Source organism: Lepisosteus oculatus, chromosome 13 (genome assembly GCF_040954835.1).
Source record: "Lepisosteus oculatus isolate fLepOcu1 chromosome 13, fLepOcu1.hap2, whole genome shotgun sequence".
In the NCBI taxonomy this organism is placed as follows: domain Eukaryota; kingdom Metazoa; phylum Chordata; class Actinopteri; order Semionotiformes; family Lepisosteidae; genus Lepisosteus; species Lepisosteus oculatus.
Window position 1 is genome coordinate 20,806,639 of NC_090708.1, and position 16,819 is coordinate 20,823,457.

Consider the following 16,819-nt stretch of genomic DNA (forward strand, 5'->3'; position numbering starts at 1 on the left):
CTTATGTTCTTTTTTATATTTGCTGAAATTCGGCCGGGAAGGAGGAATTTGTTTTTATTAATCTTGAGCTCCAGGGAAATTGAGTAGGTAAATACAATAAAGTTTTAGAGAAATGTGAAGTACAGTGCACAAAATATATAGGTTTAAAAAGGCTTTTGGTGTTATAAAATTAAAGCTCTTTTTTGGTTACATTTATTTATCATAAATTTCCTACATATTTTTGTAATATCTGCCTTGGTGTTTTATATTATAGTTACCTTGCATACATTTATACAATACGTTAGACATAATAAGTGGCAGCGCACAATATTCAGTGGGCCAAGTTGACATATTGACATTCCTTTAAAAAAACATGTTTTTGTTTTTACATTTCTGCCACAAATGAGGGATATTGTTTTGCTTTTTTGATATAATTATATGGTAATTATTTTAATTATATAGTAAGCAATCTTTTTTAACTGAATAAATCTTAATTTATCCTGTAAGGGCAGATATTGGCATGGCATGTTGAGGTTTTCACTGAAATTTGTCAAGTTTGATCTGCTCTTGTCAATACAGGATTTAACTACTAATTGCTGCTTCTGAGAAAAAAAAACAGAATTTGAAGAAAATGTAAAAGGTTTTGATTAAGCAGAAAGAAAAAAGGTGTGTGTCTATGAAGAGTGTTGGAGCATATCTCGGTGTTATTCATGAATACATGAATTCACGAGCACTTTGAGGTCGTCAAACTCAAATATTTGCTCAGCACATATTTAATATGGTGATAAAAAACAAATATTGCTCAAAAGATTGAGTGACACAGAGAGGTGAAACTTTGCACTTTACCACCAAAATCAGATTGTTGAATGTCAAGTATGGTTCAATAATGTTTCCTTGGTTTGATCTCATTCTCCGGGGAACTCCAGTCCACATTAAAGCCTGATGTATTTTGGTCTATTTGCTCTCAAATATATACTGTATGTGCAAAAGCACAGAAGCTTAAAAATCAATTTGAGTCTCGCTACTCTGGATTTACTCACTTTATTTTAACTTAACTTTTAGGACTATGTTATTAAACGTTAAAAAAAATCCTTTTCAACTGTAATAAAGATTAGGGAGAGGTCCTAGAAGGCCTATATATCCTGAAGCATGCAGTCCACTACTCCTTCTGCAACTGGGAAAAAATATGGCCGCTCCCATGGTGACTACAGATGCCAGATTCCTTTGTGATAAGAGTCAGCTGGTCCTGCCTTAAGTCATGTGACCTTCGCTGCACACAGTATTAACAGGTTGTACAGGCGGAAAACCTAGAAAGTGTGGGAGACTATGTGTTTGGTCCAGGCGTTGCCTCTAAAAAAGGAGAAAACCCTGGACTGGAGGTCCCAAGCTGTCAAGTCACTGCCTGGAAAATGTCTTCCTGGCCTAGGGAAGTCAAACCATAAAGGAGTTACGGACTTGCAGGTGAACTGAACCGTATGAGGGAGAGACACCTCTCTCTCAGTATCCTTCCTCACCTAGTGCTATAAATGTTCACTGTTCGATAAATAATATTGTATATCGTACACTGTAGATTCTGTGTACTGACACTGTAGTTCTGAGAGAAGGTTGAACAATTTACATGAGGTACAGTATACCAAGTGTGGGATCTTCTAAGGAACTGAGAAATGGAGAATCCGGTAATGGAGAGAGTGGCGAACGTGAAAGAACACTGTGTCTTTGGCAAGAGAGGCCCTTTCTCTTTTCAAACAGGAGGCAGGACTCTTTGTTGGGTTAGATTCTTGCATCTAACATTCTGTCTGTCTGAACTGTTCACGTTTCCTCCCCCTTCTTCTTTTTATTGCCAATGAGCTACAGTATTGTGCTGATTGGAATGTACACAGTAAAACTCCAACATTGTTCTTTATCACAGATAGAGCAGCTTTTTTTCCACTTGACGTGCTGGGCAGGAAAAAAAAAAAGTACAGGGAGAGAGAAAAAAAAAAGCCTGGCTGATGAACCTATTGCACCTACAGTATGCTGAGCAATAAAGAGAGGGCCCAGAAACAATACCTGATGATTCATCACAATGCACAGCTGAAGAGAAGAAAGAGAACATAGAAAACTGGTCAACGATAAGCCAGGTGTATATGTGGTTTAATAAGCGACGGGATGCAGCAGGTACAATCTGATAAGGAGATCTTTTGTTCTGTGTGTGACATCTTATCATTTAAGCCCTTTTAGTAACTTTCATATTAGTCAGTACCTTTTAAATAGGGATGGGGGGTGGGAGCAACATGGATTTAAAACAAACACTGGAGAAGACTTGAGGCGTTTTTTTCCTGTGTTTCATTTTGTGAAAAGCATGTTTAGGCTGCTTCTGACTGGGGGTACAAGCTTCAAAGCTCTCAGTTTGAACTGCAGTCACTTCACTTTCTTTTGCTGTACTAGACATGATACGCTCAAAAAAAAAAAAGCTGGAGTCAGTTGATGCTTTTTTTTCCTCGCTGAACCCCTGCTAAGGAGGAAATGGGTGCTGATAAATCCTCTCATATTGAGGAACCTTTCCTTTTGAAACCTACCATAAAGTGCAGAGGAAGGATGGAAATGTAACAGAGCAGAACATGACATTTTAATTGCTATAGAACTAGTTGAAAGGACGAGCCACTGTCACGTCCTGGACAAAATCTTTTTTTTTCTATAAGACTAATAAGGGAGAGAATGTATTTCAGATGCTTATAGTTAATAGAAACAGCTGATATTGCTGTCAAAATTTAAAAAAAAACATTACAAAAGCAAACTGACTGTTCTGAATATGTAACTGATACTCTTTTCCCCACATTTTGGTTTTGTTCCCAAACGTGTTTCTACCACACAAGTTTGTGGTGCATTGAAAGTGGATGTTTAATTTCAACTAAAGTGTTGTCATTGATAATATGAGGTCAATTTTGAAAAGGTGCATGTGACACAGGTGAATGAAGAGAGAAGTGAAATGTTCTCTAATGTGCATCTCCTGAGCTACTAAGATACCTACAAGATGTAGAAGTCAGAAATCTCATAAAATACTGTAAATAGCAAAGGCTGTTGTGTTCTTATTGATTAGCTGAATTGTAGGAGCGTGGTGAATCTCTTTTGTATTGTGTACGTCTGCCATGCTGCTAAAACCATAGAAAACAAAAGATACAGTAAGTGGACATAAAAAGAATGAGTAAAACACAAGTTAAGGGTATAACAATAAAATCACATAAAAGGGGTATTTTTAGTTTTTTGCAGCGGTGTTTAGTGTTTTATTTGCAGATACCATTTTTTAGTAGTATGTTTCATTGCATATGACAGAAAATAGGCACATGTACCTATGCTTTTCTCACTCCTTTGCTGTGAACTGACATTCATGTGAAATGATTCATTTGTTCGTTACAAATTGCCAAATCGGTGACAGGGCGGTGGGGTGGAAACACAGCGTTACCCAGTGAGGGCAGCGCAAGTGATTAGAAATCAAGGTGCGCGAGGTGAGACCTGAACGCACGCTTGGCGAAACTGGAAACTGTTTGTCTGCCTTGGCATAACTTCATTGGAAGCTGGCAAAGTGACATTTCAACACATTCTTTTGCAGCCGCTCTGCCTTAGAAACCATTCACGACCCTAAAAAAAAAAGAGGGGGAGACTATTTCTGCTCAAAGTGCAAAGCAGCATGATCAAATTAGAGATAGCAGCTGAAAGATTTGTTTCTGTGGAAAATTAGAGAGAGAAATAAATGGCGCTGGGTATCTGCACAGTGTACACACTGGTGATGGTACAAAGATAATAGACTCATCTTTAGGGTTTGTTTAATGCTGGCTGTGCTTTCATGATTAGCCATTTATACTCATTCAGTAGTAGCATGTGGTGAGCAATAACAATGACTACCATGGTCTATTCATAGGCTGAAGTAAACCCTATCACAAACACATTCCAGGCAGTCCTGGGGTCTAATTAAGAATGGGTGCCTGAATAAAAGGATTTCGTTTTCAAGGCTTTTGAATTATACACCTGTGTCTTTAAAAACCTAATTGACAGTTTGTAACCTTATCTTCTGGTTTGTAGCTCCTTTTCTCTTTTTTTACTGTGGACAAATTATGCATTGTTGAGGTAATAGTGAGATTACAAAACTCTCCCAGAGACGCGGTAGATTGAGATGCTATTCCAAAATGATTCCATGTGTGGAAGTTTCTTTTTTTTTATTGGTAATGAACTGTGCAGCCTTTGTGCAGCGAAAAAGAAGTTTGCCCATCTTTGCTCCTAATCCAGGGCCTCAGACATGTTCTCCAAACTCCCAGACAAAGTCCTGTACTGAACCCCCTCCCTGCCCCAAACACATATCTTTATAAATAAAAGTGAAAACTGGCAAGGGAAAAGAAATAATGAGATTTTATGAAAATCTTTTTTTTTTTCATGGTTTCCAGCAGAAGTGCAATACAAATAATTACATTTAATCGTCTTTGTTTAGCTTTTTGTCTGTCTTATTTATGCATGTCTAGATAGATAGCCATGGGAAAACTTCACAGAATTAGAGTTTACATTTAATCTGCCAAAGGGCAGTAATTTGATTGGTGAAGAATTCATTTTGTGTACCTCTGCCCCTTTTCTGCCGGGTAATGAAAATTTATATCAATGTTTCAAGCATCTGGGGAGAGTCTGACAGCTATGGGGTTGAATGAGGGATTACGCCACCCTGACCTCTGTCAGCAATGCCTCGCAGGCCAGTTACCCAAAACCCAACAGCTTTCACACATTTTTGCCAGGAAAGACTTGCATTCGTGGAAGGTTAATGACACTGTAAATCTAAAGGGCTATTTTAGTGGCATCATGTGTCTCTTAAAAAGTCGCATGACAACTATGGGAGAAGGTGTTAAGCTACTTCTCTTTGCATGTTACACTGGACATTAAAGTATGATTATTCTTGGAGTAAGAGATTTGACATTAAGTCTGGAGCCTTGTGACCGTTGCCAAGAAAATCAGCATTCTGATAATGGATGGATTTATTTGGGTACATATACAAAGTTTTATAAGATCTCCAGTAGACACCCTTATGTTTGCGTGCTTTCAATCAGCTCAGATTGTATTAGTTCTAAGACATATATGGTTTCAAGAAAAAGAAATTATAAGATGAAATTTGTAAGTGCATCCAACTCCTCAATTTGCGGGCAACATGGTGGAGATTTAGTTACTATCAAAACTGTGGGCAATTCTGAAACTTTCATAAATATTTTAGCATTAAATTATTCTCCCTCACATTTCCTGAGTTCTGTACACTCCAAATCCCACCTGCACAGTTTTTATGTTCTTAGTTTTTAAAATGAACATGCATGTAACCAGTCAAATATTGCATTTCATTTTTCTTTAACAGAACATGGGGTTCTGTTAGCAGTAGTGTGGTTACTTGTGTAAAAATGTTTTCTTTTGCCTGCTGTATTTCAGACATGTGTCTATCTTTCCATTTTTTAAATGTAATTGAAGAAATGTATTTGAAAATCAATTCTTCCTGTTATATTCCAGAGTTTTTAGCTTATTTCAGTAATGCTTAATGGACACAGAAAGATAAGTAAATAATGTTTAATGTGTCTCAAAGCAATAGCACTGCAGGTCTCAATGTCGTAGTTGTCCAACTGCACCTGTACAATGCAACGGTATTTATTATTGGTAGGTGTGTTTTTTTTAATCATTTACTGGTACTGTTCTCATCATTCAAATTCTCCATTGTGCATATTAGCAGGTAGGATAGCTGCTGGGAATATCAAAACAGACAGTTGCCCTTGTAAGTCTGCATCAAAACTGAGTGCGTGAATATAAATAATTCTGCTTCCAATTATAGGAAACAGTGATGATAAACTATTGTGAGTAGCAGGACAATAGTACACAACTTGGCCGATTCACAGCAATAGGATGCCTGGGAGCTACAGATGAGAAAATGGTATTATTGGTTGGGAGTACAGGGTGAAGGGGGGGGCCAAGGCTCTATTATTTAAACCAGGAAATAGTAAGCGGTCCCACAGAAGAATTCCATGGATGGGTCTAAATGTAGATGCAGTTCCTTTCCAGCTGTGAAATCAGCAGAAGATATCCATTGAAAACATGGAAAGGCATTTTGTTTGTCTTGTATTTTTAGGCTCCTGTTCTTTCAAAGGATGTTCTAGCATTGTCTCGTGTAGGGGGCCCTGGACTATGGAATTTGCGTCGTCTTTAAAGTTTACAGGGCTTGGCTGCAGAGGGTTGCTGTGCATACGTTTCAGATAGTGTTTCACGAAAAGACGTCAGGCAGGGGTTGTTTATTTAAAGGGCTGTTACTTTATTTTCATTTTGAAATTTGTTTCAAACCGGCTCCACAGTCATAATCTGTTGGTCTTGTGGTTGTGATAATGCTCACATTACAGAATGTCATACTTTATGCCAAGAGGATACATTGCGAAATGTGGGCCTATGAGATCTTTCAGTAGTTTGAATAACTTTGGGAACTTTAGTTTTGTTTCCTAAAAGTATATCTCAGCTGTGGGGCTCTACTATCTGTCTGTAACTTTTTATTTTGACTGTAGGATCCATTTTTAGAATCTATCATAATTGTGCCATAAGAATAGTTGTTTCTTTAAACTAACATATTGGAGTCTGAATGTACACTAGAATAATATCATTTTTTAACAATTTTGCAAGGTTGTATTTTTTTCTTCTCCTACATTTCTCTCTCGCAATAGCGCACAATAGCTTAAAAAATAGTTTCACGAGGAAATGAAGTAGTTTTGAATAACATTTTGTTTTGCTTTGCACACTGTTTGAGGGCTTGAAACCCAGTATTACACTTTAGACAGAAACAGGGTTTGCTTACCAGAGATTAGAGATTTTTGAGCAATAAAATGATGGATAATATGAGACTATTTTCAAAGTTACAGCATGTCGATTACTGGGCTTTGATTTTAAAAAGAGACATGTCTTGCTGTTTTATTTCCTTTGTAATATGTCCAAATTACCAGCAGTGAGAGAAAATTACATTTAAGTGATTGCAGCACTTCAGCTGTGACCGCAAGTATGCACTGTCATACAGTCCCATCATGCCACAAAGCCTCTAATGGGACTATGCTCAAAGACTATGGGAAAACATTGATTAAGACACTAAACTCGCTTCCAAAATAGCCACTGTTTTTTTTACCCATTTATCACATAAATTACCAGGATGAACAATGCCAGCAAGCACTCAACAACTGAGTAGAAACAGAAAGTTGAATTTCAGGCATCATGTATCTCATGAGAGCATTTCTGTTGATGATACATCTGACACACAGTTTCTTGTTTTTATTACTGAGCGCCAAGGTAGGGAGCAGATCTGAAGAAGAGCTAGTGGTTTGCATGAGTGCAGCCAGCTATAAAGGCACAGAGCTCTCTCACTACTGCCAGACTACATCCAGTCAAGAACAGCTGAGCCTACACAGATACATCGACACTCTTAAATACAAGCAGCAGTCTACTGGGCTCCAGGAGCATCCAAGGGAAATAAGTCCATCAGTGGGGCTCTAGTCAGGACAGCAGAAATGGTCTTGTAACGCCGAGCTTAAGAAAGGAATGCTCCAACTTTCTTATACATCGGTGAGGGTGAACAAAACACTGTCCCCTAGCTAATTAGGCTAATTAGGTTAGTAAAAATAGTCTGGACAGAAAAACACATTAACCCATTAGTGCTCTTTTGCTTTTTTGTTCCTGGGGATACCCTTCTAATTGATGTTTATTGTCTTCTCCAAGAGTGAAAGTAATGTCCTTAGGTCAATAAGCAGAGGCGGGGGATGTGGTGATTATCACGTAATTGGCAATAAACAATCTGACCACAACAAAAGCCTAAAGCCTTGTGCCACCCACAATCCAACAGTGAAATCCTGGGGTCTGGGTGAACAAGGCAGCAGGGAGTCGTGGCCCGAGAGTGATGGACAGGGAGCAGCCAGCCTGCGAGGAACAGCCTGAAGGACTTGCTCCAGAAAAGCCCTGTGTTAATTTGACAAACTGGAAATATCCTGAGTCTCGAGAGCTGTAGTTCTCTTGGAAAGTTCTGACGTCAGAAATATATAGTACCATTCTTGTGAAAGAACCAACTCTGTGCTTGTCTTGTGGGCTCATACAGTGGATCCAGCAAGGGATTGCCATGTAGATCTTTTTATGAGCTGAAGTGTTGATACAACTTTAACTTTAACCAGACATGCCCAAGTGTGTTTCTCGCTGACGTCTTCTTATTGTGAAGATGACCACAGGAGCTGGCAGGGAGAGCAGAGGGACGTCTGCATCTGTTCCACGCGATCCTGCCTCCTGTGGGTGTGATGTCATTTGGAAAATATTCGTTAACCGCCGGGATGAGTAACATGTTTCAGTATGAAGAAACATACCCTTGAAACCTCTATAACTGGTGTCTTTGTTAATGATTTATTCAAGAAGATGCTTCCTAAAAAGACTTTCCCGAATCACTGAATGAACAGCTCAGCTGTTCTTTTGTCTTTCCCTGCTGAGTTGACTTCCTGCTTCTTATCTGACCGATACAATATGTGAAACTGTTAACGTTGCGAGAGTAAGATTTAAATTTTTAATACAAAAACTGAGAGAAAGCAATTGTTTTCGTCTTGAAAAATAATATGCCCGACCAATTTAAAACTTCAGTATCTGCAAGTCATAAGCCCAGACTTTGTGACGTCATTGACTGTCTACTCTAAAATCCACCATCGAGGTGATTTGAAGTTCCAGTTTGATCCTTGCTATAAGACGTCTATGTTTTTGATGGGTAAGTGCATGTAATAAACTGTTTATGTTAAGAACATAAGAATGGTTACAAACAAAAGGAAGCCTTTCAGCCCATCTAGCCTGTTTTGGAAGGTAGTAGTTAATTGATGCAAGGACCTTATTCAGCTGTTTCTTGAAGGAGAGCCAGGGTCTCAGCTTCAACAATGTGGCTGAGCAGCTTGTTCCACACTCCCACAGCCCTTTAGGTAAAGAAGTGCCTCCTAATCTCACTTTTAAACTCACTTCCATGTAGTTTTCACTTCTGTTCTGTGGTTCAGTGTTTCACTGTACTTGAACTGCTTATGTTGTCAGCACTGACCACCTGAGAGACATCAGCTCTGTGACGCTGCTGAGAAACACTGATCTTTTTCAAAGAAGAGAATTAGCACAGCCTCTTTGGCTTATGGCGGTTGCTCCGCGTGATAGTGCCTTAAGTTTCTCTTTAATTTTGTACGTGTAGAAAGCCGAAACAAAGCCCCTCAGTTTACCTATCAGTACAGGCAACTCCCATGTGTGTCGACCACCTGCCTATAAAACCCACCGTAATGGACCTGCAAAATCTTCAAAGTCTTGTTATCAGAGATCTGATTTTTTTTTCCTTCTCAGCTGCTTTCAACAAGGCGCTTTGTCACCGCCAGACGTCTCTCATGTCTTTCTCCTCCAGCAGCGTGAACCAAGCTATACGTTGAAAACCAAGTATAAAGTGTGCCTGATTTAAGGTTCCTGTAGCGTTGGCTTGAAGCTGTTTACACCAACAGTAATTTATCATTCAACAGATGTCCAGAGCTGGAATCTGGTTTTTTTTTCTAACTCTGCCACTCCATGGCTTGTTTCGGCACAATGGCCGTAAGTATGCAAACAATAACAAAATGTACTCAAGCCAGCAGAGATGGTAGGTGCCCAAGTGCTGTTATCCTTTATTTGTTGCTAATTAATAGGCAGCCTTGTTTGTGTTTATTAAATAGCTCTCTGGGTTGTATCACAGTATGTTGTGCCGTGACCAAACAGCATCTTAATTAACACGCCTGGGTTTGAAGTCATTTCTTTGAAAAACAAAGTTAAAGATGAAAGCCCCTTCATTTCCAAATCATTTTATTTTCTTGCTTCAAAATGTGTTTAAATAATGTTTGTGAGTTAAAGGGGTGTATGTAAATGAAATAAGCATCTCAGTGAGGCAAATAAATCTAGAACTAATCAAGGAGTTAACAACCTAGACTGTGGGAAATTTGCTTAAAACTACACATTATAAAATATGATTGAGAAGACACAAAAATGGAGTTCTTTATTCTGTGCAATGAAAACTTTGTAGATACAGTACTTGTTCTGCTTTAAAAGTAACAGTTGTGAAAAGTGAATTGTGGTTTGTAGTGCATTTTTTTCTCTTGAGGAGCAATGGATTAAATCTACTGCATTTTTAAAGAAAACACTAAATCAAACATATCTTTAAACTGACGTGGACTTAGAATAATGTCTTTTGGGGTAGCTAAAATAAATCTTTCTCATTTCTTTCTGCTTTCTCCCTAAAGGTCCATACTTGTACAGTTATCTTACAGAGTAGTGTTATTTGCAATGGGGGGTCAGTTCAACTCTTTTTTTTTCTTACTCAAGCTAACCTTAAACATCATGGTAATGAGCACCTTGTTCCAAGGATCTACAGAAAGGATTTGTCAGAATGTCAAGTTGCCAGAGTCCCTGAAATGGACCAGCTGGCTTCTAATGGCAAACAGCTTGAAGTGGTCACTTACGTTTTCATCTGACTAGCTCTGCAGTCTCAGGGAGTGTTGATTAAGTGGCGCATGAGTTGAGAATTGGTGTAACACCCAGTAAAAGCAAAAGAAAGGAGACTTGATTTGGGAACAGAAAGCAGCATTTGTGAGACATTAGTGTCACATTTGGTTTTCCAGCGGCCTGCATTTAGCGCCAGATGGTATTCTACACATGCAAATATTGAAGAAATTTCCGAAGTGAATAAATACCTTCCAATATGCAGATGAACAGTGGCACAATGCATTCATTAGCTGCTGGGGAATTTTTGGCACGTATGGTACTGAGTGCAAAGCTAATTAAAGCTTATTTTCTGTTAGGAATATTTGTCGCTGTTCGCTAATGAAAAAGCTGAGCTTATCTAAAAGCTAGTGTAGCTGTACATTATGTCTGCAAACACTATGGCATGCTTTTACCTGGTATAGGAGGGATCATTAAGTGGTTGGGAAAGTGTTCTGCGTAGAAGAACAAAAAGTGCTTAAAGAAGAATGATGTAACGGTTCTCAGGGAATCAACAGGATATTATGTGTCACAGTTTATGAAAGGGTCTATGCTGAAGCAGTTTCCATATTAGGACCATTAGAGCCTAAAATGGTACTAATGAAACAGTTTCCTGTACACACCAATAGGGTATGAAAGAACTTTGAAAATGCTCTGGTTTTAATAAGTCCTGAATCCTAGTTAAGACCTCAGGATTTAGCTTGGGCCCATATTGGTTCCAGCAGACCCTGGAAAAGTTAATTAAGGATGATTAATGGAGAATTTTCCCTCCAATGATATTTGTGACAGAACAAAGCTGTCTGAGGCTTGTCAAGCAGAATTCAAGCTGAATAAGTATTTATGTGATCAAATCTGAAGGGCTACCTCTCAACAGAGCTGGGATTCATCAATCAATGGCTCTTGCTCGCAGTAGTGGGAAATTGGTCTATAAGCAAGGCTGCACTCCCATCCCCCTTATTCATTCAATCAGCCCTGGGGCTACAATGCTTCTTTAGCTTTTACTTCTGACCACCTTAAGGGTCATCAGAGAAAAGTAGGAGCAAGAGCAAAAACATCTATTATAGCTTTTGTTTCTCTCCACAGCAAGACCTCGATTGATTGCTTTTATGAGTATAGTCAGTTTACCAGTGAAAGTACATGAGCTTGTATTTGAAAAATCACAGAAAAAAACCCTTCGCTCACCTGTCTTTTCACATATCACCATAAATGTTCATTACAATAATAATAAAATGATTGTGTGAAGCTGTTTTTTTTTAGTTATTATGTATTATTAGTGAATTATTGTTAAAATTATTTTGTCTAGCAGATGCCCTGATCTAGGGCAGCCTACGGAGTATCCAAAGTTTACATTAAGTACAAGTACAGGGCAAACCACATAACCAGAAATTACAACAAATTGAAATAATAGTAGCACAATAAATCTGGTAGTTTACAAAGAGAAAGATGATTGAAGAAAAATTGGTAGTGCAACACAGGAGCAGCTTAAAAATACTCTAACACGAAATAAACAGTAGGTATGAAAACAATATCCAGCATCAGCAGATAAACAAGTTAACTAGATGCTGAAAGAAATGAAACTTCGTTTTAGACAATGTTTGATTTTCAGTTGGAATGTTTTTGTGGAAGCGGGATGATTTTTTAAGACATCCTTTCACGTCTCGGTTTTCTAATGTTACCCTAAACAATTGTTTGAAAAGCTTTCAGGAGTAGTTTGGCAGCAGAGGGGTGGGAGGAGGCTGTATAGTTAGTACCTAGCAGGTCTCAACTGGGGTTCACATGCTCTCACTAATATCATAAACATGACTAAGCAAAGATTACATTTGCTCTATCCTCTTGTTTAACAAGTTAATTTGTTTCTCTTTGGAGAAGAGACTCTTAATTTACTTAATATGTGTTAGCACTTAGGAATATGGGTAGGAACACGACGAGGGTCTTAACCTAGGAGTAAATAAATGGGAGGTTTCCTGTCTAAGTGAGAGAGAGAGAATGAATTTCTGTCAAACAAACAGAAATTTAATATGTTGTATTCTATTAGGATGTCCACTTTGTGTACATACTCTTAAGGCTTGATTACGAATAGCTTCACTTCTTATAAACAACCTGACTGAATAAATTACTCACAGATACAGTGCAAGCGACACCAGTAAGGTGGAATTTTTCCTCAAGAGCCAAAGGAAGGCTTGTTTTCTGTCTGGAGCAGGAAAGCACGAAGCAGGGCAGGATACTTAAAGGAACTGATTCTCTGGTTTTATGTGTTTGCTTCTTTGTTGTCCACAGTCCTCAAACACGCAGCAGGTTAACAAAAGCAGAAAGCCACCATGATTGAGGCCAGCTATGTTTAATTTGAAACTTCTGCTTTTTCTGTGGTGTGTTATTTCTTTGCTGGCAGGCAGGTTAGGAGTACAAGTGAGCCAAACCTGTAACACCAGTGTCTTTTGTTCCACGTCTGTAAACTATGTGACAGTCTGAATAAATAATAATTTATTGCATTTTTGTGTGTTTGTATCCCAATGTAAATGCATTGGCCGCTCGGATCTAATTGTACCTAGCTTCTACGTGTCCATGTTGCTCTTGGTTAATTCAAAGACCCACAAACACATGTTGTTTGTTAGAAAAAGACGTAGGTCAGATCCCTGTTTCTTGATCTGTGTCTAACCTACACCGAACAGAAACCTAAACAGAATGTCAGTCTTACCAATCAAGTACGTCTGTCCTGACACCAGGCATCTGAAATTCATAAGCTTATTTTTGTATTTTACCTTAAAAGCTGCCTCTGCATTTCATATATGACTGTTTGCTAATGTGTACAAGAGAGTACCTAACATTCATATGTCGGAACTCTTGCCAAAATTTGACATTCTAAATGATAAAATAAATTCCTTATGGAGGGGGACAGGATTCATTCACTTGCAAATATCAAATAAAAAATTGTCTGGTCACAGTGCATCTCGTTACTTTAAGTTTTAGTAGACATCGATCTCTTTGTCCTAAGTTATGCAGGTGATGATTGATATCAAAGTCCATTTGAATAATTCATTAATGCGGCCCTTTGGAAAATTAATTGCAACAACAAAAAGAATTATGTCATTCCTAATAGCATGTTAAGTTTCACTAAGTCCACTTTAGTTAGATGGCTAAAATATTTCCTGTTATTTATTTTTAGTAGAATATTTGGTTTTATGTTACTTTTCTTTATAACTTAATCACAAATCATTATTATTATTTCATAATGCTAGGTCATAGCTACAAGACTTGCGTTATTTACCAATGGGAAGATTTACTCTCGACAGTAAGTCAATAGTGTGTTCCACTAAAATTCATTGAGGTTTGATTCTTGATAAAGCCATTTATTAAAATCATATTCCTAAAGGAATAATGTAAAAAGGCAAAGATAACTCAGTGGGAGCGTCCCGAGCTGGTTCTGACAGGCCCCGGTTCGATAGAGAAAGCCAGTCTGATGGATGTACAGCAGTAAATCAATACTAAATACATCATATTTTTTACAACAGCAACAAAACTGTTAACTGCAAAAGAACAGTAAAGGATGACAAAGAGTGTCTCAGAGATAATATTGGAAAACATTTTGGTTGAAAGGACCATGGCTAATACTGTGTATCATATTAATATTTCTCTCTTAAAGCAAAGGACAATTTCTTTCAAACTGAGCAAAGAGGAAGTTCTATATTAGTATAAATCTCCTTATAATATTCTACCATTTATACTTAAGGAAACGTGATGGTATTCATTACCATTAACATTATCCTTAACATAATCAATTATTCAATTGCTGTCTGTGGCACCTGTCCATTGAAAGGCAGGTAAAACTGAACCAAGCAAATATAGACCAGTAAGACTCACTTCTTTTACATGTACGGTTATGGGAATGATAATTAGAATTAACTGTATGACACTAGAATTCTATGAACAAGCTTGTTACAGTTCGCTGAACAAGCAACAGTGGTAATGGATACAATGAGAGCTCGTAATTTAGAAGGCATTTGTTATAGTTCTTCATAATGATTAATTTGTACAAATAAAATTTTCCAGTAAGCTAGTAAGACCACATTTAGAATATTTATGCAATTTATGCAAGTTTTTGCTGCTACTAATCAGTCTAGAGAAGAGTGAACAGATACATTCTCAAATAAAATATTGACATATCGAACTCTGATTGTAGGTGAAATTATAGTACTAAATTAGCAGTTTGGGAAAGAGTATACTTATAGGGTACTTGTTTTCAATCATTCAAAATACACAGTGGCCTCAGACACAAAACAGAGGTCACAAATGATACTAAGGGGAAAGGCATTTAAAACTGAAACCAGGAAGTATTTTTTACACAAGAGTTGTGGGAGTCTGGAGCAAACTACCTTAGTTCTTCATTCAAAAAAGAATCAATTAGCTGCTAGGAAACCAACAAGCTAGACAGGCCAAAAGGCTTCCTTTCGTTATTAATTTTTTGGTGTTCTTCAATAATTGCTTAATTATGAGAGGAACTTCAATCATAAGAATAGCTATAATCAAGTAGATACAATGGCCAACATGAAATGCAGAACAGTCCGTGCTTGATAAAGAATTGGATGAGGGAAAGTCATAAGCCATCGAAATTGTACTGTTTACATTTAAATATTCATCACATTTCATTTAAACAAAAATTAGAATGTAAAAAAATAATAATTTAAAAACAGTTGAATGTAAAATTCAGTTAAGTTAATCAAGGAAAGCCTCAGTCATGCCCCCACTATTTTTTTTTGTTCTTTTGGTCAAAGGATATTAGAGTTGTCATTGCATTGCTTACAGTTTTACAATGTTTTTGTAAAAAGACAAAGACAGAGACAATAAAATAACTAAGAATAATTTGCTGATATTAAATATGTGTATTTAATCATGAACGTGTCACAATAGCGCAGTGATTCACCTTGCTGCCTCACAGTGCTGGAGTCCTGGGTTCAATTCCTGGGGTGCTATCTGTGTAGAGTTGGTTTGTGTGTATGTTCTTCCTGTATTCACATGGGCTCCCTCCCACAGTTCAGAGACATGCAGGTAGTTTAATTAGCTTCTGGGAAAACTGGCCCTGGGGTGAGTGTGTGCATGTTTGTGTTTGGTGTGTGCCCTGAGATGGACTGGCATCAATCAGGGTTTACCCCACCATGTGCCCATTGCTTTGTCAGGATCGTCTCCAACTCCCCCCTGTGACCCTGAATTGGATAAAGTACTTGGATGGATCTCCATAACTGACACAGTTTAGTCCTTTCTTCAAACTGCCATCACCTGGCATTCTTTGTTAGGAGCTTTTCTTAAAAATATCTTTTTTAAATTAGGCTTGATGTAAATCCTAATTCAAAGGAAGTGTGATGAAATATTCTTCATTTTTACAGTTTGTTATTCCTTTATTTTACCAGGTAGGTCAATTGAGAACAAATTCTCATTCGTAATGACAGCCTCGAAACCCATTTATACAGGTGGGCATTTACTGGTACAACTTTTGAGTGCAGGACCTTATCCCACCAAGAATCAGAGCCCACAACCTTCCTGTGTGGAATCTAAAGTCCAAACTGATGTTCAACACTGCTGCTTAAACAGCAGTTGTGGTTATTCCTGCACAGTGGTAATAAAATGTGATAACCAATTATTTGAAAGTATTTCCCATCACGTCTGATACCATGAATATATGTCTGCTGGGACTTTAACTTTTCTTTAATATTTGAATGGAATACAGTATATTATACCTTTTATAGTTTATTGGGTTTATATTAGTATAGATTTCTACAAAGAAAATTACAATTTGCTTCAAACTCCTGGAATACAGTTGACATACTGTAGGTGCATATTCAGCAAAGCATAGTCTTTGCTAGTCCAGGTCTGTTTTTTGGATTAGATTTTACTCCGTGTAGTAGGAGTCACTAGGGGAGTCCACAGGCTTTGGAAAAATACTTTTTTTTCTGTTTGCACTTTACTGCTTCAGCTTCACAAGTCACCACTCTGGCAGTTTCTCTTCAGATTTAGATCCCTAAAAAGCTGTGTTTGGCCTTGTCACGCTTTTATGAAGTCGTAGAATTACAGCACACAGATTTGGTGTTTAAGCCCTTAGTGTTCCAGTCAGCAGTGCTGAGGCAGGTGTCCTTCTTGTGTCGTTTGTACATACGGTATAACAGTGACTCTCTCGCTGGCTTTTTTTCCTTCCTGCTGTTTTGTATAAAGGAAATGTCTTTTTTTTAATACAAAAGCTAAGCACCTCAACAGCCTGCAAATACAAGTGTTTATCTTTAACATGTGTCTTAATTTAGGTACATTTCTTTCATTATTTCATTTTTTT

The 16,819-nt window shown here is 37.8% G+C and overlaps 1 protein-coding gene across 12 annotated transcripts in view; it reads left to right on the forward strand.

Moving 5' to 3' along the window:
* mecom (MDS1 and EVI1 complex locus) overlaps positions 1-16,819 on the forward strand; it is a 187,964-nt gene that overhangs the window by 129,727 nt on the left and 41,418 nt on the right. The window lies entirely within an intron of this gene.